This window comes from Chamaea fasciata, unplaced genomic scaffold, assembly GCF_029207755.1.
Source record: "Chamaea fasciata isolate MVZ Bird 193981 ecotype frontalis unplaced genomic scaffold, bChaFas1.0.hap1 SCAF_2, whole genome shotgun sequence".
NCBI lineage: Eukaryota > Metazoa > Chordata > Aves > Passeriformes > Sylviidae > Chamaea > Chamaea fasciata.
The window spans coordinates 72,386,253-72,411,797 of NW_027094087.1; the positions used below are offsets into that span (position 1 = coordinate 72,386,253).

A 25,545-nucleotide genomic window follows, 5' to 3' on the forward strand; every position below is an offset into this window, starting at 1 on the left:
TAATTTTCTAATTTGGAAATAGAACTTACTTTGAAGTTTAGGTTTAGAATTAGGATACACGTGGATTTAGTTGTTTGAATTTCTATAAGTTAAAAAATCAGAAAAATAAATTAGAGTAATTATTAAATATGCACTTTTAAAAGTATTATTTTAAATAAACAATTATTGTTGTATTTGTTTACATCCCTGTGTGTCAGATCATTAATGCATGCTAAATTTTGCTGAAACATGTAATAAAAAGTTTCTTAACTACAAAAAATGTTAAAGCTGAGAAGTACATTATTAAATTTTGTTTTAATTTAATATTTGATTCTCATAATTTCTCTTAAAATAAAAGAATTCCAAATTATGATTACAATTAATCAGCATAACCTCAGTGATATTTTAGTAAAATATTAAGTGCAGAAGAAAGTTAGATGTAGCAGCTGGTGTTTGAAGGATACATTATTATGCATTCACAAGTAGCTGTTCTCAATGGCACCAGTAGCTGTTACGTTATAGTGCACAGTAAATTTGATAAACATTTAATACATTTATGGTGTGTTGATCTTGGTTGAGTTCCAGGTGCCCAGCAAGCCTGTCTATCAGTCCTCTTCACCTGGATGTGGAGAAAAAGTCATAATGGAAGGCTTGTGCACAGGGTAGTGAGAAATAAAACCAAATCTTAACATACCTTCTCTGTATCCCTCCCTTCTTCCTGGGCCTAATTTACTCCTGTTTTCTCTATGTCCTCCCTACACAGTGTGCAGGGCAGTGGGAAAAGGGATTTGTGGTTGACACATTTTGTCTACTACTCTTTCCTCTTCATGGGGAGGACTCCTCACAGTCTTCCTCTGCTCCACTGTAAGTTTCCTCCCACTGGAGAGAGTCTTCCATAAACTTCTTCAGTGTAAGTCCTTCACACAAGCTGCAGTTTTTCATTAATTGCTTCAGCATGAGTTCTTTCCATGGGGTGAGTCCTGCAGGAATAGATTTCTCTGGCATGGGTCCCCAATGGGGTCACAAGTCCTGCCAATTTATGAGTAACAGCATGGGGTCCTCTCTCCCAGGAGCCACAGGCCCTGCCAGGAGCCCTTGGCAGCACAGGCTTCCCGTGGAGTCACCATTACCCTTTGTGCATCCACCTGCTCACAGCTCCCTCTCCATGGCCTGCAACATTGACTGCAGCAGAATCTCTTCTCTGATGCCTGTAGTACCTCTTTTCCATCCTTCTTCATTGACCTTGCTGTCTACAGATTTCCTTATTCCTTTCTTTTGGCTGTTGTTGCACAGCAGCTTTTTCCTCTTTTAAACTATGTTATCACAGAGAGAAAATGAAGATGTTATTTTTGTGATCGAACTCATGCATAAAACGAAGAGTTTCATTTGGTCATCAACTTTAAATAAAGACAGTCTGTATAGTTACAGGGCATTTTAAATTTACCAGGAAATAAATAACTTTCATATGAAACTTGTTTCTAAGTTTACAAGCCTTTTCTCTCTTCATTTCTCTTTGCTAAAATTACAGGAAGTAATGCTTACAAGTTTGGATTTTCATCATTTTGATTATTCATTGCATTTTCCTTTTCCTTCTCATCGTTCTTCAAATACTTATTTCTATTCCATTATTTTTAGGAAAACTACTTTTTATTTAATTTGGTAATGACAGTTGCCTCCTGCACAACTTTAATTGATTTGTCATGTTTTCAACAATTACCCACTATTTAGTTTCTTTTTTTTTTTTTTTTAATTGGAATAACACTCCTTTCCTGCACTGAACATTGCATTTTAAAGTTGCAGTCCTGCCATCAATATTCCTAGAAATATTTCTTAGAAAGTCTGTTTATTTTGACAGTCTACATGTCTATATCTACCTTGCCAAATAAGAGAAGGTTAGAGTTTACTAGCTGACTTGCAGACTAGATTTCAGAGTCTGGTTTCTCTTGACCACGCGGAGACTCTAGTGAAGACAAGCCATGTCATGTTTTTCCTCAGCCTCTGATCACCTCTTGCTCTCATCTGTGCACCTCTTTCCTTGAGGTGTTTTTACTTCTAGATTTCAGAGTCTGGCTTCTCGTGACCCCGCGGAGACTCTAGGGAAGACAAGCCATGTCGTGTTTTTTCCTCAGTCCCTGATCACCTCTTGCTCTCATCTGTGCACCTCTTTCCTCGAGGTGTTTTTACTTCTGTGTTTCCAAACCATAGCCAGGGGAAAAACAATCAGAGAGGGTGGATGAGCAAGAATCTCATCCTCTGAGTTGTTCTGGGTCTTTTATTATTTGGCAGTGCAGTAATTACTTGGCAGTGTTAGATAGACCTGGTGGGACTCTTTTAATGACAGCTCTGAAGGGTCAGTGCTTATATCTGTTGTCAATGAAGAGAAAAAAAAAAATGGAATACATATTCTTAAGCCATTTATGCCCTAGTGTTTCAGAGTCATCCTTCCTGTCTGTGCCTCTGCAATCCAGACTAAATCCCACCAATCCCACCAAGAAGAAGTTTAGTAATCAAAGCCAAATAAAAGCAGATTACTTTAAGATGTGCTAGATCAAATTATTCACATTTGATAAATTGATTTTTTCAGCTATTGAGATTTAAAATATTTATGATTGGAAAACATTGTTTAAAGTCTAATTAATTTAGCTACAATTTAGCTGAATTAGGTAGTTCAGCACACACAAAGGAAAAATGCACTATTACCTGTGTGAAAGCAAAAGCATTTCAGATAAAGTGTTTTGCTAAAAGAACACTTAAAATTTTATAAGATTTTTTAACAAAAGGCTTTGTAGTATATTCTTGGTCAAATGAATATCTACCAAAGTAAAATACTTCACTCAGCAAATTTCATACACTCTTTAGTGCTAAATAGATACTGTATGGTTTTAGGCTATTTTCCATCAATACATTTTGGATTTCAAGTGACAGCTTTTAGTTTTTATTAAGATGTCATGTTTCATTTTTAAACTATTTGGCAACCTTGACATTAACATGGACTGGAAAAAATATGAAACATGATGCTTGTCCACTTACAGAACACATGACTCAGGCCACAGACAGTGACAAATGAATCAGGAAAAAAAAAAGGAAAATATTTTTTTTGGTGGTGTGGTCATTCCCCTTTCCCTTTTCCTTTTCCTTTTCCCTTCCTTTCCTTTTCGGGAATAACTGTGTGCTTGGACAGATGTCATATCATTTCATTAAGGAGTTACTTCTACTACTACTACTACTACTAAAAACATTTTGACAGCTATATATAACAGAAAATACTTTGAAAAGTTATAGTGAAAGCATAAACTGAAGTTGAAGTTGAAATGCTTTCTTAAACATTTAAAGCAGACCTAATAAAAGCATGACTGCAAATTTGGAGTAAACATTTGCCTTTCAAAAGGAAGACAAAATGCAGCAATACATACATAAAATATATTACAGAAAATATACTTCAGGAAGATTTTTCCATTTTAGTTTTTCTATATCAAAATCTGTCTTTTCAGCACTTTTTCCTTCATGTTTCCCCTTTCTGAACATGTCCTGCATAATTTCATAACTTTTTTTCCCTTCAGTTTATCCTCTCAGAAGTTACTTTCTGAAGTTCCTCAACTTCCTGAAAGTCCTCTTATGTACCCAGCTCTTTTTTCACTTTGATGCTGTTCTGCTCCCATAAAAGTATATCTTAGTCATCAGTTCACCACTCTTATCATATGACTCCTAGTGATGCATTCTAGATGATTTGGATCCAATCCAAATTGTCAGGTTGAAAGGACTGGCAGCAGGGAGGCTGTTCATTTGCAGAGCACATGCAAGGTGTAGTGAGCTTCCAGCAGCCAAGAGGCAAAGAAAGTTGGATTCACTCCAGGCAAAAATACTGTCCTACTTTTTCTGCTAGTTGCTGGACAGCAATTGGTCTATTTGACTCTAAAAAAAGAGACTTTAGAAAAAAACCCTAAATGTCACCTATCACCTCTGAGTCTCCAGAACAGTCAGAAGTGAGGTGAAATTCAGAAGCTTCTGTTCTTTTACAGACTGATTTTTTCTGCATGTGTTGGAAGGTAGAGTTGTTAATTTAAAGCAATTGAAGAAATAATTATCCAGTTCTGCTCCTTAAATTCGGTGGAGTGAGATATGCACTCCACAGGACAATTTATCTGTAGAGCTAGCTAGGTAACTCGGATAGATCAGACTGAATTTCTCCTAAGGATGCCTATCTTTTTCAATTGAATATAAAAGAAGACAAAGGCAGGAGCGTCAAATATTGATGTTTATCTCTTAGAATCAAGACACACGTTGAAATTGAATACAGATATATCTATCAGTTGAGGAATTAGAGTTTACTGTGACAGAAACATTTAGATGACTAATAATTCAGTCTGGTTTGCAACTTCAAAACAGCACTTCTTGACTATTGTTGACAATAGACATCACCAATTACCAATTTTTATCACTATCTGTTTGAAGCAGACATTCTTACATCATCATCATCTAAGAGCACACAACACCTAGGAGTGGATGTTGTGTATTCCCTACTGATGGCTATGGACCTTGCCATGATTTTAATCACTGTGCTGGTTTTGTCAAGGTAGAGTCAATTTTCTTCACAGTAGTCAGTGGGGGCTATGTTTTGGATTTGTACTGAACAGTGTTGAAAACACACCCAAGTTATAGTGATTGCTGAGCAAATAGCTTGATAGAGTCAAGGCCTTTTCTGCTTCTCACAGCACCACACCAGCAAATATACTGGGGTGCACAAGGACTTAGGAGGGGACACAGATGGGAGAGTTGATCCTGTCCATCCAAAGGAATATTCTTCTGGTATCACATGATGTCATGCTCAGCATAAAAGATGGGGAAAGAAGAAGGAACGTAGGGAAATTTGGAGTGATGGTATTTACTCTCCGACATGACCATTATATATGATAGAGCACTGTTTTCCAGGAGATAAGCGAACAATTGGAAGAAGTGCATGAACTCCTTGTTTTACTTTGCTTACGTGTGTGGTTTTTGCTTTACCTATTCAACTTCCTCTATCTTAATCCACAAGTGTTTTCACTTCTACCCTTCCCATTCTCTCCGCTATCCCAGAAGAAGAGTGAGTGGCTACATGGGGCTGAGTTGATGTCTGGGGTTAAACCATGAGTCACTAAATGCAAACTGGCCAGATGTGAGAGTTCTTTGATGAAGAAAAAAATCATTAAAAAAAAAAAAGTTATCAAACTTTTTGTATCATTCTCATCAACGTTTTTTTATACTTCTTCACTAAGAGAAAGGGAGGAATCTTATTTCTTCCTAACATAGTTCATCTTATTTTTGGGACTAAAAATGGTTCAGAATTTGTGAGGCATCTTTCCTAGTTCTTCTGCATTTTTTTGTTTCCATCTTGCAGGTTTTACTGTTTGCACATTTTCCAGTTCTTGTTTTGAGCAATTCTACCACTTTTTTGTTTGTTGGTTTGGTTTTGGTTTTGGTTTTTTTGTTTGTTTGTTTTGTTTTGTTGTTTGTTTTTTTTTTTTTTTCTTCTTTGACTTTATATGTTACTTAAATACTTAGGCTTAACTATGTTGCAAAATGTCAATGCATTGCTGCTGGACATTCTAATTCGGTGTGCTTATTTCAGGGTCCAGGGCAAGCAAACACTATTTATGCTTTGCTTCATTTGTGATATGTTCAGTTTCCTGAATGCAACAGGCCTCTACTTTGGCTACTAACCTGAAGCAAATCTATTTCCTTCTCCAAATATGACAGTGAACCATAAAATCTAAGAAAAAAGTATTTCACTATTACTATTTTAGAGATTAATGTATTTAGATGTGCAAACATATCTACCCTTGTGGAAACAAACAAACAGAAATAAATTCTCCTAAGAGCATAGATTCTGTTTCCACTCCTTCTAGATAGCTTGATTTGTAACCCATGATACTCAGACAAATGAATTAAGACTGCACAAAACTTCTATTTTCAAGTTAAAATCATGACCATTTGTTTCCTTTCTCTAGGGAGATCAGTTCCTCTAGGAATTAATAGCAGTTTACCCAAGAAAGGTATTTTTTAACCAGTATAGATTGTTTAAATGCCCTATCAGCTTGTCATTAATTTGCCTCTTGTCACTTGAGATGTGTCAGGTCACACAATTCATAGTTAAAGCATTCCAGTGGCATCAGTTAATCAGGGCATTATACCATATAACCTATATTGTCCCCTGCAGAGTATTCCAGGCAGAATTTGTATGGACAGTTCAAGCTATAGCAGAATCCTATTGTTTTGATACTGCTCTAGCCCCTGTGGTTCAAGAATTTTAGCTGATAGCAGAAAACCAGCTTTTTCACACCTCCTGTGGAGTTCTCCACAATGGTCTGGTGAGAGAGAGTAGCATTTTCAATAGATTTCCCTGAAAATATTTGATGCTGACAACTTGCCTTTAGCTGTCAAACTGTAGAACTGCCTCCACCTAAGTGACTGACCAGCCAAATACATTTAGGTTTCTATTTATGAAAGGGCAGGCTTTCAAATAACAAATGTAGTTTTTTCTCTGTCTAGACATAGCCACAGGAAGCATGAGATATGACAAAAAAATTTTCAGCATGTGTCACTACTCCAACAGATATACAGTTTCACTTGGAAAGATCCTTTTAGTGAATGTCATGGTGAAACCACACACAATTTCATTAGCACCTGCTTTTTTGGTGAACACCTGTGAACTCCTGGCACGTATCTGGAAGAAATGGTGAGGAACTTAGATAATCATCCTTAGCTCTGTGAATACCGCTGTCTTTTGAGAATTTAATCAACTTTGCACCAAGTGGATTTGACATCCTCTGTGCTTTTAGAATAAGAAACATATTGCATTTCAAACAGATTTTATTTACACCTACATGAGTTAAATTAAGTAAGAGTAAAAATATGATTAGTAAAGTAAGCCACAATTTAGAAAGAGGAAAAGTAAATGTTTCTGTAGATCTTGAGCCACCTACATTTTTAGAATAGTGGAAGTCTGCAGTAGGAGAACCATAGAGGGGCTCCTATGATTCAAGTGAAGATGCAAGTTTTGGCTTCATGCTAAATTCTTTTTATAAGCTCTTTGGCATTAGACTAATATTTTCACTTTCATCACCTCCTTTCTTTGGGGGAAAGAGGCACAAATCTTTTCAAAACAAGTGTTTCATAGTATTTTGAAAAAAAAAACCCCAACATATCTGAAATCCTCACTGAACAAGGATTTGGAAAAAAAACAGTGACAGTTTTTGCTGGAAATTCACATGAACCTATTGGCAACCTTCAGAAGTTTCTGATTTGTGCTGCTTCTACAGATTGTCTCAGGATGAGGTTAACTGCCTTTATGAAAAATTTCCCTTAAGAAGTAAGAAAATCAACATTCTTATAATAAAGCAGAGATATTACTTTTAAATCCTTGAAGTTGCATATTATTAATTACACCCTGGGGTTTTTTCCCAAGTACTTTTAATGCTATACATATTTGTTCAGAGCTGTTCAAGATGAGGGAATTGTGCCAAACAGACTGCTCTCTATCATTTTGTTGGATGTCAGCATTTCCAAAGGAGCCATCCATAAAAAAACCCAGCAAGTTTTTTTCTAATCAATACATTGCTTCACTCTCTAGTTTCACTTCTTTTATGAAATCCTAGGGGAAAATGTTACTTTGAGAAAAAAGGGTGATACCCAGTAGAGATATTTGGTAAACACCTTTCATACAGTCTTAAATTAAGTCAAGGTTTTGATTGCTCCACTTTGAGAAAAGAAAGTAATACAAAAAATTTGTCATTTTGAGCATATTTTTCTGAATCAAGTTAATAATGATACAAAGCAATGCAAAGAAAAAAAAAAAAAAAAGAAAACACAAGATTTTAAGGACAGGATTTGAACCACACATTGGATATTAGTTAAAGCAAAACCATTTTTGTCAGGTTTCAGAAAAAAAACCCAATAAAATAAGAAACAAAACTCCACAAACTAACAGCTAAAACAATTACAAAAATGCAACCCAAACAACCTTGTTCTAAATCCATTTTTGATGGTGTTGCTTTCTCAATATAAAATTGCTTTCTGATTAAATTTTTTCCTAACCAGCTCCAAAAATGACTCCCCAATTTAGTTAAAACAGTATGCCATTTATTTTTTTATTACTAGAAATACTATTGTAGTTGATGTTTGAAATTATGTGGGGTTTTTTGATGAAAAACAAGGTGCACCATAGTCAATTTAAACATACTTCTAAATACTTAAAATAATTTTAAAATTTTAAGCAGTTTAAGTCTACTTTCTCTTTTTTTCTCTTCTATTTTTATTTTTTCATTATTTCATCAATTTCTCTAAACCTTTGCATCCTAAGTTTGTGTCAGATATTCAGTTTCTCATTATATTCCCTTTTAATTTTTCCCAATTTCCTATCTTATATATTTTTCTGATCTGTGGAAATATTCCACATCTCTAAATCAAACTTTTTAACCAGGACACTTTTCTGAAAATTCAGTTTATTACTGGAGCAATAATGTACTGACATTAAGAAATGGGTATTATCTGCTCTTCAATGTTTTCTTATTCTCTATGTCTGAATGTTGTTCTTCCCAGCTGATTCTTTTATGCATATTTATCTTCTTTTTACTCCATACTTTTCTCTACTATCTCCCTTGTTTTTCCCCTATGTTATTTTCTTTAACTTATATTTCTTGTATCTTATAATAATCCTGTTTTATCTTAAATCTTTTATGCATATTTATCTTCTTTTTACTCCGTATTTTACTCTACTATCTCCCTTGTTTTTCCCCAATGTAATTTTCTTTGTTAACTTATATTTCTTGTATCTTATAATAATCCTGTTTTATCTTAAATCTTTTATTTCAATTCTTTTAGTGAGCTCATTTTCTCAAAGAAGCAGTAAAGACTTTGCTATTCTGGGCTTAGCTTCCAAACAAGCAAATTTGGTGAATGAAGCCCAAACCCTCCCTTCTTCTTTGTGATAAAAATTCCTCTTTCCACTAGCTACTGAGTCTGGAGTGCAAGTGGAAGATTTTTTTGTGCTCTGTTATTAATAATAAGAAAGGCTATTTAGAAAGAAAGGAAACACTATAGATAAGTTCTTGAAGCACTCTTATTCAATAAATGAGCTTCGACAAGACTGAATATAGCAGATAGAAATAGAGGTGAATTACCCACTGCTCTAAACAGTGATTTTCACTCATTCTCTAATGTAACATATGCTGTATGTTACATGTTTATGTCATTTATGGCTAATGACATAAACATGAAACTTCAAATTATTTCTTTTTCTAGGCTTTTTGGTGTCATACACTATTCATTTGTTTTACTAAATGAAAGTCAGTCATGTAATATGAAGTTATGCCCTTTGTTATGTTATGCAAACAGATGACTAGAGGCTGGATGTAAATTTTAGCTAAGAGAACAGACCATGAGAAACTTCTAGATATAGCATTAGAAACATCCAGATATTGCACATACCAGAGCAAAGAAATTGGAAGATAATCCTGAGGGAAATGAACAGATAACAATATGGAAGACATGGGGGACAGTATGTAAGAAGTGGCTGAGCTTTGAGGAGAGCACTGGAAGTCTGTTGCGGTATAGAATCTTACAGATTCTTTACAGAGGGTGATAGCAATTGTACTACATTTTCTGCTCACATACATGTTCTGGCTAATATTTTCATTATCAGTCAGGATAGGGGGAAGCACAATTGGAACTACAGGATCTCTAAAGTCCCTTCCTACCCAAGATATTCCATGACTTTTTTACAGGCAGACATGAGAGTTAGGATGAAGAGTCAACTGAAATTAGTCTTAATATAAAAGAAGCTAAACTGACTTGCATAAGATCTGTAAAATGATGATGGGAGGTGGGACAGAAACCTGACAAAACCCCCTTCTCTGAGCCATGGGCTGCAACAGTGTTTCATCATGCTGGACAGAGATACAAATATGACCTTAGGATTTTCAGTGATGAACATATCTTAAAAGAGGAAAAACAAGCTTTTTCCCCTAGAGGGGAAATAATTCCTCATTGCTTTGTTAGTTGGCACTATTTCAATTGATGAAAAGGCACTTTTGGCAGCCTATATGGAGATTATGTTTTCATCCTTCTGGCTGAAATGAAAGTAATGATGAGAAAATAAATCAGAATCAGCAGTGGCAAAGCTCAAGAAATGTTGAGACAAAAAAAGCAGCATTTACTTATCCACCAAGACAAGATTCAGCCTTACATCAGCCTTACATCAGGATAAGACTAAATCTGAAATGACTGAAAAAGGCCACTAATGAAACAGAAATTAGTAAATGCAAAAACCAACATGTTTCTTCAGTGCTTCCTTGATGGATCTTGAAATTTTGAAAAGCTTTAGGATGTCTATTCTCACACTATTAATAGTAAGCTTGAATTTACAGATTTCTTGACATGGAAATCAGCAGAAGCCCAACAGAGAATTGTAGAATCACAGCATCCTAGAATCCTTTGTTCTGATCATAGCATCCCTGCTATGAGCACAGATATTTTTCACTAGGTCACATTGCTCAAAGCCCCATCCAACCTAATCTTGAAAACTATGAATGATGGGGCATCCACAGCTTCTCTGGTATACCTGTTCCAGTGTCTCATCACCCTCACCATAAAAAAAGATCTTCCTCATGCCCAACCTAATTCTATTATTGCTCAGTTTAAAGCCATTGGCCCATCACTCCTGTCACTCAGTATGAGCTATAAATAAATCAAAGCAAATGCCATATAGAAATTCAGGTAGATGACATCTGTAGCTCTTACCTTTTCAACTGATGCAGTCTGTCCACTGTAGAAGGCCAGGATGGATTATCCAGGTATAATTTGCCCTTGGTGAAACCATGATGTTTTCACTTCCCTATCTTCCACATGCTTTGACATGTCTTCTGGGATGATCTATTCCATGATCTTGCTGGGCACAGAAGTAAGGATGACTAGATGGCACTTTTCAGTTTGTGCCTATTACCTTTTTTAAAAAAGGGTGCAATATTCCCTTTTTTCCAGTCACCAAGGACTTGTAGTTACTGACAAAATTCTTCAAATATGGAAAGCAGCTGAGCGATTTCATCAGCCAATTACCTCATGATTTTCAGATGCATCTCCTTGGGTCACACAGACTTGTGTAAGTTCATGTTCCTCAAGAATTCAAACTATCTTTTCCCATGATAGGAGGGATTTCCTTCTCCTAATCTTTGCCTTGAAGTTCAGGGACTTGAGAAATGTGACAGGACTTGGCCTATATTTGGAGTTTCATGACAATGGAAGCTGATGATTTCATATTTTGTCATTTCTAGTTATAAAGTTATTCAGAGTTTGTTCATATTATTAAATAGCTATGACTATTCAGCGCATTAAAAAAAGAAAAAACAACAAAACAAAACAAAACTAGTTGATGGTTAAATACTTTAAAAAAAAAATAAATACATAACTTCTAAACAGCTTTGGTATTCTCTATATTAAAAGTCTTTGTTTAATTTATAAAAATGTATATTATTTTATTTTTATATGAACTGTATTTGTTATTCAGTTGCTGCAGCAGTAACTGAATTCTAACTCACCATACAAGAATTTTACACATCTAATTTTTCATGTTTCCAAGTTTGTCCTTTCTTATTCCAGTTATTTCTTTTCCTTGCTTGCCTTGTTTTGCTTTGACCCACTTTGCTTTACCTCACCTCATCACACCTTGCCTTACCTGGCCCATAAAATCTCAAAACGTTTAGTGAACAACATTTCATGCTTCATCTTCTGTCATCAAACACATTCAACTGTTAGTTGATGTAACTTGGCACATAATATGTCAGTGTTCCATCTTCCTCTTTCCTCATTAAAAAAACAAACAAACAAACAAAAAACCACAAACAAAATCACATAAAGTGTTTAGTCTGCTTGTGTGTTTCTTCAGGAGGGAGGAAGGCATACAAAGATGCTTCATCACAAGAGTGCTGGATTTTTTGGGTTTTGTTTTTCTAAAAATTGATCATGCTGCCATGTTTGCAATAAATCATAAATACTTCAATAACAATACAGAAGAATGGGGAGGTTGGTGGGTTTAGGGGGTTCTTTTTTATTATTATTATTCTTGCTTTACTCACAAAATTCATAGTCTTTTCAAAGCCAAACACTTTCTAGAAAAATCTTTCAGTTCTCAGCTATTCTTAAATTTCAAATACTTTTTGAGTTTCTTTGGGTTTGGGTATTTTTCATTATTTTTCTTCTCTTTAAGTCGACCTAGAGGGGTTTTTTTTGTTTGTTTCTTTGGGTTTTTTTGGGGTTTGTTTTGTTTTGTTTTGTTTAATTTTTTTTTTTCTTAAATTATCTTTTACGTAGTACCCAACTGGTTTTTACACCCGATGCATAAAAACAGACAGCAGTTTGTCTTATTCTGCAAAAATCCTGGTTTCTCCAGTAGTGATAAATGAAATTTAGAATTTCTTGACTTCATTTGTTCAATTTTAAATATATAAATTTCATCAAGATACATTATCCTTCATTAATTCTGTCAAACTAACAAAGTGAGCATAGAAGAGAAAGAGGAAAAGTGTATCAATATAGCAGGGTAGTTAAACATCTCATCAGGAATGAGATTGTATTTCAGACTGTAATTTCAGTTTAGAAGAGAGAATTGAGTCAGATCACGTCAACCTATCTCAGTAAGTAAAATAGATTTTGTTTTAGCAAAATAAAAATAAAAAAGTGAAAATAAAACCCAACAATACCCAAAAACCCAAACAAGCATCCAACAAAAACAAACAAACAAACAAATATCCAGAAAATCCAAACAAAAACCCAAAAACAAACAAAAAACCCCAACAACTTTTAGCAAAAATTTGAGAAGCAAACAAAATACACTGCCCTACTTGTGAATGAAACAATTGTTTCAGAATATGGTCTCAAGAGCAGTCAGTACAAGCTTTGGTATAAAAATACATATGCTCATTGACATTTATTACTCTAAGAACACCACAGTTGGAAGCTCTGAAAATTTTGTGAAAACCAAAAATCTATTTGAAAAAAAAAAAAAAAAAGCAAGAAGATAATGCAAGAATAAAAATATTTTGTATTTAGATGAAAACTATTTTCTTTATGTTTAAATAACATGGCATCAAGAATTGAAATCTCAAGTATGAGCACAAAGCATGACCTTATTCTATAGATCTGGGAAATTTTAATGAAATTTGATAAGCTGGCTTCAGAAGGAAAACAAATCAGGAAATGAATATTGTTGGGTAACACTTTCAAGGCATAAAAGAACACAAAAAAACAAATAATTAACTTTCTTGCTTAAAGTGGAGACTCCCATGTGCTCCAGCACCCCTTGACCTGAAAGATATTCAGAGGATTCTACATAATGATAAGCTCTTTTTATTCATAAGCTTTGATAGCATTGCATACATGCTCTGATTTAGCAGATGGTATTTAATTCTAGTCTTCCGTTCTGTGGAAAGAACACCACATAAGTGAAGATTTGCCTTGAGGTTGTCCCTGCAACATTTCATTGGCTGACCTCTAAGTCATTCAGTGTATTTTAACAAGTGACAGAAAAGTGTTTCAGGCAATCTCTCCCCTGATATATGTACCAGATGCCTGGACAAGAATAGACAAGCCTGCAGGATCATTGTTTTGATGCTTGGTATTTGGCAATATCCTAAAATATTAGTGTTTTGAAGCTTATCCTACTATTTAATACCACCAAGGGCATGAAGAAAATATAAACTGAGATGATTGATGCAGTGGCTGAAGACTGTTCTAATTCTGTAGCTATATCAAAGAATAATGATTAAAACTGGGACATGACAGATTTTAAATCAAACACAGATTTTAGTAGAACTTTAAGTATACATAAGAGAGAGAATTCACATTTAGTTTTTGCTCCTTAAATGTGACCAAGTGCCATTAAGATAGTTACCCAATAGAGAACATTTCATTATACATCCCATCAGACAGAATATCCTGAACTGAGGAAGGGAATCAGAATGGACTTTTCTTGGATCTTGTAATTTTTCCTTGACTTCTGAACTTAAGTGGAGAGTTTTAGCTATAGCATAGGCTTTTTTTTTTCCCCCTCCATACTCTACCTTTTCCACCTCCAACTGAACACAACCGATTTACTTCCCAAGAAAGGCATTTTCAGAGTAATAAAATTTATTTTATATTAAAATATCTTTTTCCTTGGTTTTGTTTGTTCTTTTTAAGTATGAACAAATATCCTGGATATCTCTACTGTCCTTTTTTAAAAAAAGTATTATTATGTTTTTCTGATAGTCTGTTGAAATATATGTCTTTGTCCTGAAATTGGAAGCTTGAAGGCAAAATGTTCTTTGCTTTGAGGAGAGCAGTGAGACATTTTAACAGATAACCCCAAATATGCAGAATAGGTCTTCTCCTTTGGACACAGGAAAATAATTTTTTAAGGTTTTAATGGTCTGAGTACATTCATTCTTTGACACTTTTTGGTTTTTTTGGTCTGTGTATATATTTAATACTTATGATTTGCTTTATGTTCACGGTATCCAAAAAATTTAATAGCAAGGGCTTATATTCTCCTGATTTCTTTTATAATTTGAGGTACTTAATCTGTGGGGAAAGTGCCTCAAAAACATCTGATCATGAAAGACCCATATTTAGGTACAACCCAAAGAACATATAATGTGTGAACATACAATACATAATCATAAAGTTAAATGGTTGTTGGGGGTTGGGTTTGTTCCTTCTTTCTCTAAAGAATTTTTTCCCCATAAGTTACCAAGGAGACCAAGTGTTGGATACTTGAGAGTACTTAACCGAAACAAAGAGGTGGACAAAGTTGGAAGGGGGAGATAACGCAGGTAAAAGACAGAGCTTGAGGCAGCTGCCGGCACTTCCTTTTTCAGCATTCGGGCAGAGAATGGCTGTTTCTAGTTGGAAGAGTTTCACTGTGGCCAAAGGGATCCAGTCCTGGGAAATATACTATCACCGGTTCGGCCTGAATCCTGAGTTTTCTCTGTCACCCGCGGGAACTGGGCCAGTTCTGCCTCGCCTTCGACTTCTTCGGCGCTGCTCCTCTTGCTACAGTGTGACCCTGCACCCCCTGCGTTGCCGGGACATCCTGCCCCTGCCTGCCGGGACACCCTGCCATCCCAGCTACCAGCCCGGGACTTTTCCACTGTTTCAGCTTGGTGCTCTGAAGATCCTGCAGGGACACCGAAACCAAACTGCCCTGGGTTTTGTGAAACAAAGCCCCCAAGGTTCTTGGTACTGTTGTCGTTTGTTATTAATGCTGTAGCTATTTGGTGGGGTTTTTTTTGTGTTTGTTTGCTTTGTAATACATACTAGTAAAGTACTGCTATTCCTATTTCCCAACTCTTTGCCTAAGAGCCTCTGATTGTAAATTTATAATAGAAAAAGAAAAAAAGGGGTGGAGGGGGGAGGTTAACACTCTCCATTCCAAAGGAAAGTCCAGGGGTTTTTTTTATTATTTCCTGGCAGATACCTGTCTTCCCAAACCAAGACAATGGTTTAATGTAAGGTTTTGTTCTTGTAAAAACAGGTTTTTACTTTATATAGACATCTATTTTGTCAGGGGCATTTGATGGGAGATTTAATTGACAGTTATGAAAATGCTAAACATGGAAAAAAAAAGACTGGTATATTTATTGCCACTGAATTGAAGAAAAATCTCTTTCAAGATTAAGACACTTTCTCCAGTTTCCTCCAATCAAGAAAGAAGGGTGTAGGATTCAACAACAATATAAATGATCTACTGGCAGCTTTATCTACTAGGAGATCCTGAGCTCAATGTGTAGGTAAGGTCAATGAATCACATAGATGACTGGACTCACAATTAATCTGATGATTAGTCAATTGCACCTACAGAATAAAAATTATTCATAGAACTTGCTTTGAATATGCAGATCAGGATAAAATGCCTGTTGGTTTTCAGATGGAGTCTGTGCCAGAAGGGTCCATGCTTTAACCTGAAAATAAATGTGTTTCTTTCACCCTTAGTTCTGCGGGAAAAAAATATTGCAAATGTCTATAATTAATTTTGAAAAAAAAATAGTTAAATATTTTAGTATTCCAATGATCTTTAATACAAGTATACTATTAATGGGGGGAAGATTAATATTTCCTAGTTAAGACAAAGTGTTATGTTATGGTTCACATAAACTTCACTTATTTCTTAAATACTTAAAATACTAAGTCTTCCAATCTAAGAGTTAGATTAGAAAATATTTTAACAATAATATTTTCAGGTTATCCTTAAAGTTGAATTAAATAAAGCACAGATGATGATTATTATTATAATAATAAAAATAATTAATAAGGAAAAGTTATATATTAAGCAAGATTCCTAATGTACATTTCTATATTCTGGTTTACTTATGACATCATTGTGCAGGATCTTTTTTTATTCAATGGACTCAATTAATTTGTCTTAATATTGATGGCTATTTTTGCTAGTCTGGGGTTTCTGCAGCATTAACACAAGACCGGCAGACATTACAAGGGACCTGTGGGAGAGGTGCATTCTAGGGTGGCAGATGGAGGACAGAAGAGCACTTAAACTCATAAAATGACACCAGACATCTTTGTGCAGGCAATTTATTTTTCAAGAAGTCCAGAGATTCAAGATATCTCAGATATTTGATCAACAGAAAAAATGTAGTTGTTTATAGCCAGAGTATTTTGTAAAGGATATAGTCTTTCTGGTACCTTCATCTGTAGTTGAAAGTAAAAAGAGATCTTTTCAACTGTAGTACTAATAATAAATTCTAATTATTAAATTTGGTTTTCTGAAAAGGTTGGAGTTCCCTGCTACATATGTATTACCTTGTTATACAGAAGCACAGAGATGAGAAAAATAATCAAATTTATTTTAAAATTTCCATTATAGAAGATAATTTCAGATCATTGCAAATTTCCTTGGTGGCTGGTTACTCTCACTCTCAGAATGTCTGTTTAGTTTTCCAGTCTTTAAAACTTCCATTAACATTTCTTACTTTTCTGCTATACTGCATAGATGTCAAATTTCAAATTCTTTTTCTTTGTGTACATATTCACAGTCTGTGATTTATTCAGGCATTTAATCTTGCTCAGAATAAACCAGATCTATGCAGAGCTCACAATAAGGCATGCTTTCTGATCCTGTAATGGTTTTATTGTCTTGTCAGATTTTTTTTATTTGTTTGTCTTTATAACTTCATATTCTTGAAATGGTTCCCTTAAAAATGCGAAAGGATTCTTTTGAAGCATTTAGATCAGAACTGGATAGACCACAGTCACAACAGTACTTGCTGTTGAAATAGTACAACATTTTTATTTAGTATTTCTGTGATACTATCCTATTCCCTAGCTGCTTCTAGATGGTCCCTGTAAAATACTTGGTGACTTTTAAATTTTTTTTCTCTATGTATTTCAATTCTACTTTTGGTTTCTGTGGAAATTCCACTGATAAAATCAGAGTCTGTGCTTACAGAAAAAATAATATTGCATAATTTACAATTCATAGCAGAAGATCTGAATTAGCCTCTGACATCATCTGTCTTAAAGGAATAGTTTTCATTCTGCTCTGTGAATGAGACTATTAGAAAATGTGCTCCTTTTCTCCATAGATTCACTTAATGTAATAGCAATTAAATATGTGCCTAAATCTGTTGAAATATCATCACACAGTGACATGGAATAATTTCCTTATTAAGGTAGACAAACACTAAGTATGTGTTCCATAATATATTGATTGTTTTTTAATGGGATGTTAAATCTTTTCATACTGATCATCTCTGACCTGCTTGTCATGAAGGAAGCATCTTCATAGATGGTTACCGTATTAAAATAGCAGATATTAACATGGAAGATCAATTTTAAACTTCAATCTTACATTATAGGAGACTACAGCAAGGACTGTTGAAGCCTAAAGAATGCATGCTCAATTATTTGTAAATTTATTTCCCTCTGACTACTCCTAGATCATATTAACATTACTCTCTCTGAGTTTCACATTTTGAAAGTCAAGTCAAATATTCAAAATATTTATTCCAGTATTAATCTAGGAAAGTCTTGCAGATGGATTCTCATCTGTGATACCCTCAATTGCATCTAAATCTCTTAATGAGAGAGATGGCAGGGATAATATTTAAGCAATTCAGTGTCTGACATTTTAAGGCATATGAGCTTTAGCACTTTTTTGAAGTTTGTTTTACAGAGGAGGATATCCTTTTGTTAAAAAGGCAGAAATAACATATAAAAAGTTACTTTGAGTTTTTTTGTGGGTTTTGGTGTGTTCCACATATATGTGCTGACCAAGGCTGCACAGTTATCTGTGTCTCAAATTCCTAATAATGTATGTGTGTAACAGAGACTACAAAGAAACTCAGTGGGCAATGCACAAAGCTTCAGAAAGCAGAACTTCAAAAAACATTAAGCCAAATCTTTAAATAGTACTATAAAAGATGAAGATCTAACCTTATATGTCTGAGAGATAGATTATTTAAGAGAAGAATATTTACTTTGATTATCAAGGCAAGTTATTTTGGACAAAAAAAGAAAGGCTAGGGTTTGTAAATATGATTGGCCTATATCTAGGCATACTTGTGTGGTGTTCACACGTTGTGCAAGATTACCGTTTCATTTAATCATAGAATCATAGAATGATTTGGTAAGGGGCCTTAAAGATCATGTAGCTCCAACTACATAGGCAGCAATGTCACCCATTAGACCAGGCTGCTCAAAGCCCTTTCCAACCTGACCTTTAATGCTTAAAGGCCTGAGGCCTCCTCCACTTCTCTGGAAAACCTGTTCCAGTGTCACCACCCTCAGTAAAATATTTCTGATATCTAATCTAAACCTTCCCTCTTTCAGTTTAATGACATTCCCCCCAAGTGCTATCTCTACATGCCCTTGTAAGAAGTCCATCTCCAGCTTTTCTGTAGGGCCTTTTTAGGTATTGGAAAGCTGCTAAAATATCTCCACAGAGCCTTGTCTTCTCGAGGCTGAATAGCCCCTGTTCCCTCTGCCTGCCTTCATAGAAGAGGTCCTCCAGCCCTTTGATCATCTTCATGACCCTCCTCCGGACTGGCTTGGAGAAGTCCATGTTCTTCTTAAGTTTGGGGCTCCATAGCTGGCTGCAGCACTCCATGTGGGGGATCATGATAAATCCCCAGAGATGACCCTCCAGGCTCTGGGCATCTCTTGCTGGCCCTGCCATCAAACTGGTAGGAATGGGATAGACTGAGGTTCACATCCTCTGGCAACTTTATTTTAAATCCCTCTTCACCAGCTTATCAAGCCTATGACTGAATATGCTATTGCACTTTTCTGACAGATGTACTCCCTTAGTTCCCAGCTGAACAGCTCTCCCAAAGTCAATCCCATGATCTAAATAGCTGAATTCCTGGCTGTAGCATCAGCCCTGTAACCATTTGATGATTTCAGATTTCATTGGCCCTTTGAAAGCCCTTTTCGACTGGAAGGGCTAACAAAAAACTGTTTGTGCTCTGGATCCCCTTTCCACCCCTCCCAGAATACTGTAATCCTTCTTGATACTCCTCAGCCACCTCCTGGCTGGATCACTGGTGCCTATGTGAAACACTGCAGATCATAGTCAGCGAAGAGTACAAAGCTTCATGGTCTTTTGTTGACATCCCCAATACAAATCTCTGGTAAAAAGAACATCTCCCCAGAAGGCACATCAGTTCAGCAATTGCCTCCATACTTCTCAGAAGCAAATGACCTACTATTACTACTCTTTGCCTTTTCTTAGTTTTCCCTGTTGTTGTATGAGGAGCAGATGGGGCACCTTCCTCAGCTCCAGTGTCTCTCCTGATGTGACAGGTCTTTTCTCATCATCTTTGCAGTGTAAAGAAGCAGTTCTACAAGGGCACCTCAGGCTTTGGGAGAATTCTCTTCTTCTTGCAGGTCCTTTCTGTTGCAGGCTTCAATTCTTCTGCATTTCTGCCCCACCTCCCTTCTATGTATGCCAGTTGTTTGGTTGTAGGCTGTGGGCTTACTGCAGACTGCACTTGGAACAAGCTGTCTAAGCCCTTTCAGCCTGTCTGATACTACACAGGCTTCCCACCACCTCCTGCAGCACAGCCACCTGCTGCAGGAGGTCTCCAACCTGGGCACACCTTTTGCTGTCAGGTCTGCTGCCCATCCCTGATACACAAGAAAGGTCTAGGGCCATGCCATGCTCTGACTGACACACCGTAGCCATATGGTGTTCCTCTGCCCTATCCACTGTACTCCTGGTCACAGTGGTCCTTGGGAGTGCCCTTTGGGGGAGTGGCAGGGAGATGTCATTACTCCTCACCCTCCCCCATGCCTTGTCAGCTGTTTGCATGCTCCTGGTGGGTCTCGGTGTTCCACTCGAATTTCCCCATCTCAGGAAAAATACCCCCTAAACAGATGGAAAGTTCCCAGTATGAAAGAAGGTAGGTAAGGTAACATTAATGCTATATTAAAGACATTTGAGTAGTACCATATGCCATGCCAAAAAAAGAAAATTCTATTTCTAAGAAGTTTGTAGGAATAAAACCTGGAATTTTTGAGGAATTGAAATTATGAATCAAAAGTCAAAAATGCTGACTAAATTTCTCAATTTCTATGATTCGGATGCCTAAAAGATAACATTCCTAAAAAAGGATTCCTGTGAAAATATTTTCTATGACAGCTCAAACTTAATTTTTGTTTTTAATAAATTTCAGTACACAAAAATGCTTCATCGACTTCATTGGAATACCCTTTGAAATTATACCCCATATAGCTTGATATTGAAGTGTAATAGAAAGTGATTAGTCTGGAGCACTTGGCTCATAGAGAATGAGCACAGCTGTCATAAAAGTAATACCTGCTCTAGGAGATCACAATGACATTTTTATTAGAATTATTTTCACTTTTCATAGGATTATATTCATTTTTCAAGGTTATGTGAGATGCTGAAAAGCACTGAGCGTAATTCTAATGAATGCTTTTTCATTCAGTTTCTATTGTAGTAATATGAGGTATTTAAAATCTTATAGATATAAATGAATTGTGTAGGTTTTTTTTCCTTTTTTCTCTGTTTCTCTGACTAAAGTGCATCACTATGTGAGCATCATAACAGTAAGAGGAGTAAAAGTAAATTAATCACCAATCATTATTCAGAGAAAGTTTCTGTTTATTTCAAAGTTTTGAGGGGACACGTAGGTGGTTGATATATGAATGTCCTGCCTGCTGAGCTCCTGCTGAGAAAAGGTCAGTGTCATTCATTGTGTCATTTTCCTTTTCTGCTGTTTTCGCACCTTTTTTGTTTGCCAGCAATTCTATACTATGATAACTATTTTCTTACTGTAGACTGTCTGCTGGACTTTGGCCCTAAATTGTGTGGCTTGTGATGCATGAATAAGCATTAGATCACAAATTTCAATAGAACAAATACAAACATGTTCCAGTAAATCCCAGGATTAAACATGGAGAACAGGGCTGATGTTTAATCAGTAGCCCCTGTACCACCTGTCTGCTATTAACTATCTGTTTTGGTGTAAAGCAAGCAGAAAGTAAGACAAGTTTCTATGCTTAGATGAGGTCTAGTGACCAGCGATCTTTGCAAGCAGCAACACCACCATATCTGATGGACACAGTGCTACAATATATTCAGAAATAACAAGATGTTTCATATTCTTGTACATTTGTTTTGTCATAATAAGAAATAAGTTTCTGATCTGCTGGCATCCTAAAACTTAATAAAGAACTGAGTATGGATAATAGATCAGAAGGACATTCAAGAAAAAAAACCAAGAAAGGTTTGGCATAATACAGTGTTGTAAAAAGGAACATTTTTAGATAAACACCTAGGGGAACATAGTGTGGTCAGAATCCTTTTTATTGTGTTTCATACTGAAAAGCAGAAGCCCCATTTTCTGCTTGCTACTCTAGCATGCATCAAAATCAGCTTTAGTCCACAGCCCTCATTTTACTTTTCTCCAGTTATCTTTACCAGAAAATGTAATTGCTACACACAGTTCATGAGAAAGGATAACTATTTCAAAAACTTCTGAGAGTTTAATAGTTAGGGATATAATTTGTCATTAACACTTGGTCCTGCTTAAGTTATCCTTTTGGAGCTCATTGTAATTTCCTTACTAAACTAAAGAAAGTTTGTGTTTTTTTGCTTAAATTTCAACTAGATGAGTGGTACTGATAATTCTTTTATACAAAAGCCTAGTGACTGAAAAATTCATATAGGAAGTACATACAATACAATACATAAATATAGTAAAATAGGTTTTATAACATATATGCTCCTGTTTACATGTATATCTATTTTTAAATAGCATTGTAATTAAAAACAACACTCTCTTTTCATGAGGAATTGGTGCAAAGTAAGGACTATGGTCATATATTAGAAGAACTAAATTTGAATTATTATTTAATAGCATATTAAATGTGGATTCAGGGTGCACCAGGAACTCACATAAAGCTCTCAAGTGCATAACTAACAAAAGACAACTGAAATGAAATGCATTAAAAAACAAATATTTTGTTGCATAAAAGGTGAGCAGAGTGAAAAATAGAATCTGCAAAATTTTTGAAAGGAAAAGCAAAGATTGTTGTTGAAATACAGATGGTGGTCATCTGATACTTTTAGACTACACAAAAATCGTACAATTACACTGGCCAAATTTTCAGGCCATAGCAGTTTTAATCTCTTGAAAATGTTTTTACTGTTTTATACAGACTTTGAAGGTCACTGTCTGCAACCCTGTTTTTTGAACTTGTAGTCTTAACATACCATATCTTTTACTGTGGTTTTAACTTTAGTTTAAAAAAAGATTATTAGCAGCTATGGAGTCACCTTTGAAATGTAATTTGCTTTTTACAGAGAATCGAATTGCAGACCATTCAGAAGTATTATTTCAAGCACATCTAATCATATCCACCAGATAGAATAGTTTCCTGAGCTGCTCAGTTTTTAACCCAGTCCACTCTTGAACAGTTTTTTGGGGTTAAACCTCATTCTTACCTAATCCTTATCAAATGGGAAATGTCTGTTTCAGGCATTTTCTTCTGAAGGAACACAGGGAAGACAGGCAAACAACTATATGTTAATAAGTGGGATTAAAAAGGGAGAATCTACTAATGACAGCACACTCACAAAAATCTGTCTCATTTTTTTTGACTACTCTGTGGAATCCAAACTAGATGTAAGACATTTCTCATTCAGATACTATCCACATTTCTAATAAATTTCATTTTCAACACAGCACACAGAAATCACTTTGTCTTAAACAGTAATTTTAGGTCTGTACCATAATTTTGAATGTAATAAGATTCTTCAAGTAGAAGCTGACACAGATGGATATCAGGGTAGGGCAGAGCACAGGTAATAGGTAACACTGTTCCTTTCTAAGGAAACACAATAAATTATGAGACACAGTGAGGTTTCCAAAGATTGTAGTATTTTTTAAAATAGTATAAAAGTGCCTTTAGGATTCCCAGCATGTTTCCATGAAGATTTGTAAATCTTTAATTGGATATGAGAGTAAACTACTTAAAGATACAAATATTGTTTGCAAGAACAATTGTAACTATGTAGTGTTGTTCTGCTATTTTTTTTAAAAATAGAATAGGAAATGCTTATGAAAATTTGCTTTAATGGCTGGAAAATGTGACTTATATGTTTCAACTTATTTCAGAAGATTATGTTTTCCCCTAGGTTATTGACCTAGACAAAAATTCTAGATAAATAAATTTAGAGATTTATTAAAATTTTCAATAAAATAAGCATTTGCATTTGTAAAAAGCACAGCTATAATACAATTTTTTTTTTTTTCAAAATACGTGAAAGTATTAACACTGCTCAGATGACTTTATGGGAATTTTTAGTATTCACTGAATTTAAGGAAAACATGAGTGTTAACAAGAATAACATTTGAAAGAAATATTACAAATAGACATTTCTATTTCAAATAGAAATAAACATTTTGGGTCTGGGGACATGTCCTTGTCAGTAAGCATTTTTTTAATTAAAACTGATAAATGAAGCATAAAAAGTAACTAATGATAATGAAGGTGATAATACTACTAGTAAGAAAGAAAAATACTTCATAGTGAATGAAAAAGTCTTTTAGATGTTTTCCTAGAGAACTGCAGTCCAATAAATGTAGGGGAAGTAACTAACATGCACACCTTCAGGAAGAAAATTTTAATACTTTCCTTCTGTGTACGTAGAAGATAAATTAGAACTGTGATTTGAATATTAAAATAATTAAAAGACTGTAAGTGTACACATGCATACAAAAATAAGATGAGAATTTAAAGAAAGTGGTTTTCAATAATTTTTAGACTATTCAATTTAATTGGGAAGAAGTGCCTTATTGATTAGTATGTGTGAAAAGAAGTTTAATTTATTTGCCCACATTTAGCATGATTTAGCAAGGCTTAGACATGGATTTGGCAGGCACTATACAATACCTATGGAAGACCCTCTCAACTCTGAAACTGGAAAAAAGCCAGACTCCATCAAAGGGAGTCCCATAATCTCACATCCTATGAGTGAGAAATTTATACAACCTCACAGGTTGGAGCTTCAGCTTTGATTGAAAAAATATAAACGTCAGTCTAATTTGAATGTGGGTGACTATATATAGAATATGTGTGATGGCCTTTATAGTCAATGGAGATCTGGACATCTGCTCAGTTGCTTGTCTGGAAAAGTACGGATCACCCAAAAGTTCCGTAGTAATTCCGCCTGTCCTTTGGGCATGTTTCCGATGCCACATGGTAGTATCTCAGATAACATTAGGTGCATATATTTAGGCAAACCTAATGAGCTTTTGGTCAACACTGACAGTGAAATTTGGATAACTAATCATCTCTCTCAGTGCAGGATGCAGTCACTTATTTCAGTTTTGGGTTTAATGTTCTCCAAGCTACAGGCAGCCTTTCCAGACATCCACTGGCACTGCAATGCATGACATGAGATCTGGCAGGCAACTGCTTCCTTCTGCAAACAGAGCTGGAGTGTAAGTCAGACACTTTAAACACTGAAGACTTGTGTTTATTATGACTGCTCTGACCTCCAAATGTGAAATATATTTAATCAAGAATAATGTCATGTGTTGCCCATTTATTGACATTAAGAGTGGAGCTTCAGATGTCTGAATGCAGATGTTTGATAGCCTTTCAGAAACATCAGGATATGCTCCCTCGTTGCTATCTGCCTATTCAGATGAACACAGATCTACCAGTCTTGTCTGAATATCACTAATATGTCAAGTAATTTGAAATCAGGATTTATTCTCCACACATGATAGTCTGCTGATGGGACTGAGAGGTTGCCAGGCAGAGGCCACATGACACTTCTTGCTTCCTCATCCAGGAGGAAGAGGGAGTTCTACTGAAATGTCACAGTTTTGTTCCACTACTGTGCAATACCCAACAGCCTTCATAAGCAAAACTCTCAATATCTCCCCTTTATATATGAAGTGACTGCCCCTAAGGGTTTATGATGGCAGCAACATTTGACTATGGACTCAATTCCACTTCTCTCAAAAGTATAAATTTGTCATTTGGAAACTGCTATGGCGGAGAATA

At 35.4% G+C, this 25,545-nt stretch overlaps 1 long non-coding RNA gene across 1 annotated transcript; it reads right to left on the reverse strand.

Moving 5' to 3' along the window:
• Positions 1–377: 377 nt before the first annotated feature.
• On the reverse strand, positions 378–10,943 carry LOC136286011 (uncharacterized). Its single transcript, XR_010719678.1, has 3 exons — positions 10,756–10,943; positions 674–1,292; positions 378–598 (listed from the first exon to the last, which is right to left on the reverse strand). It is a non-coding gene; the product is annotated as an uncharacterized lncRNA (long non-coding RNA).
• Between the last annotated feature and the right edge of the window lie 14,602 nt (positions 10,944–25,545).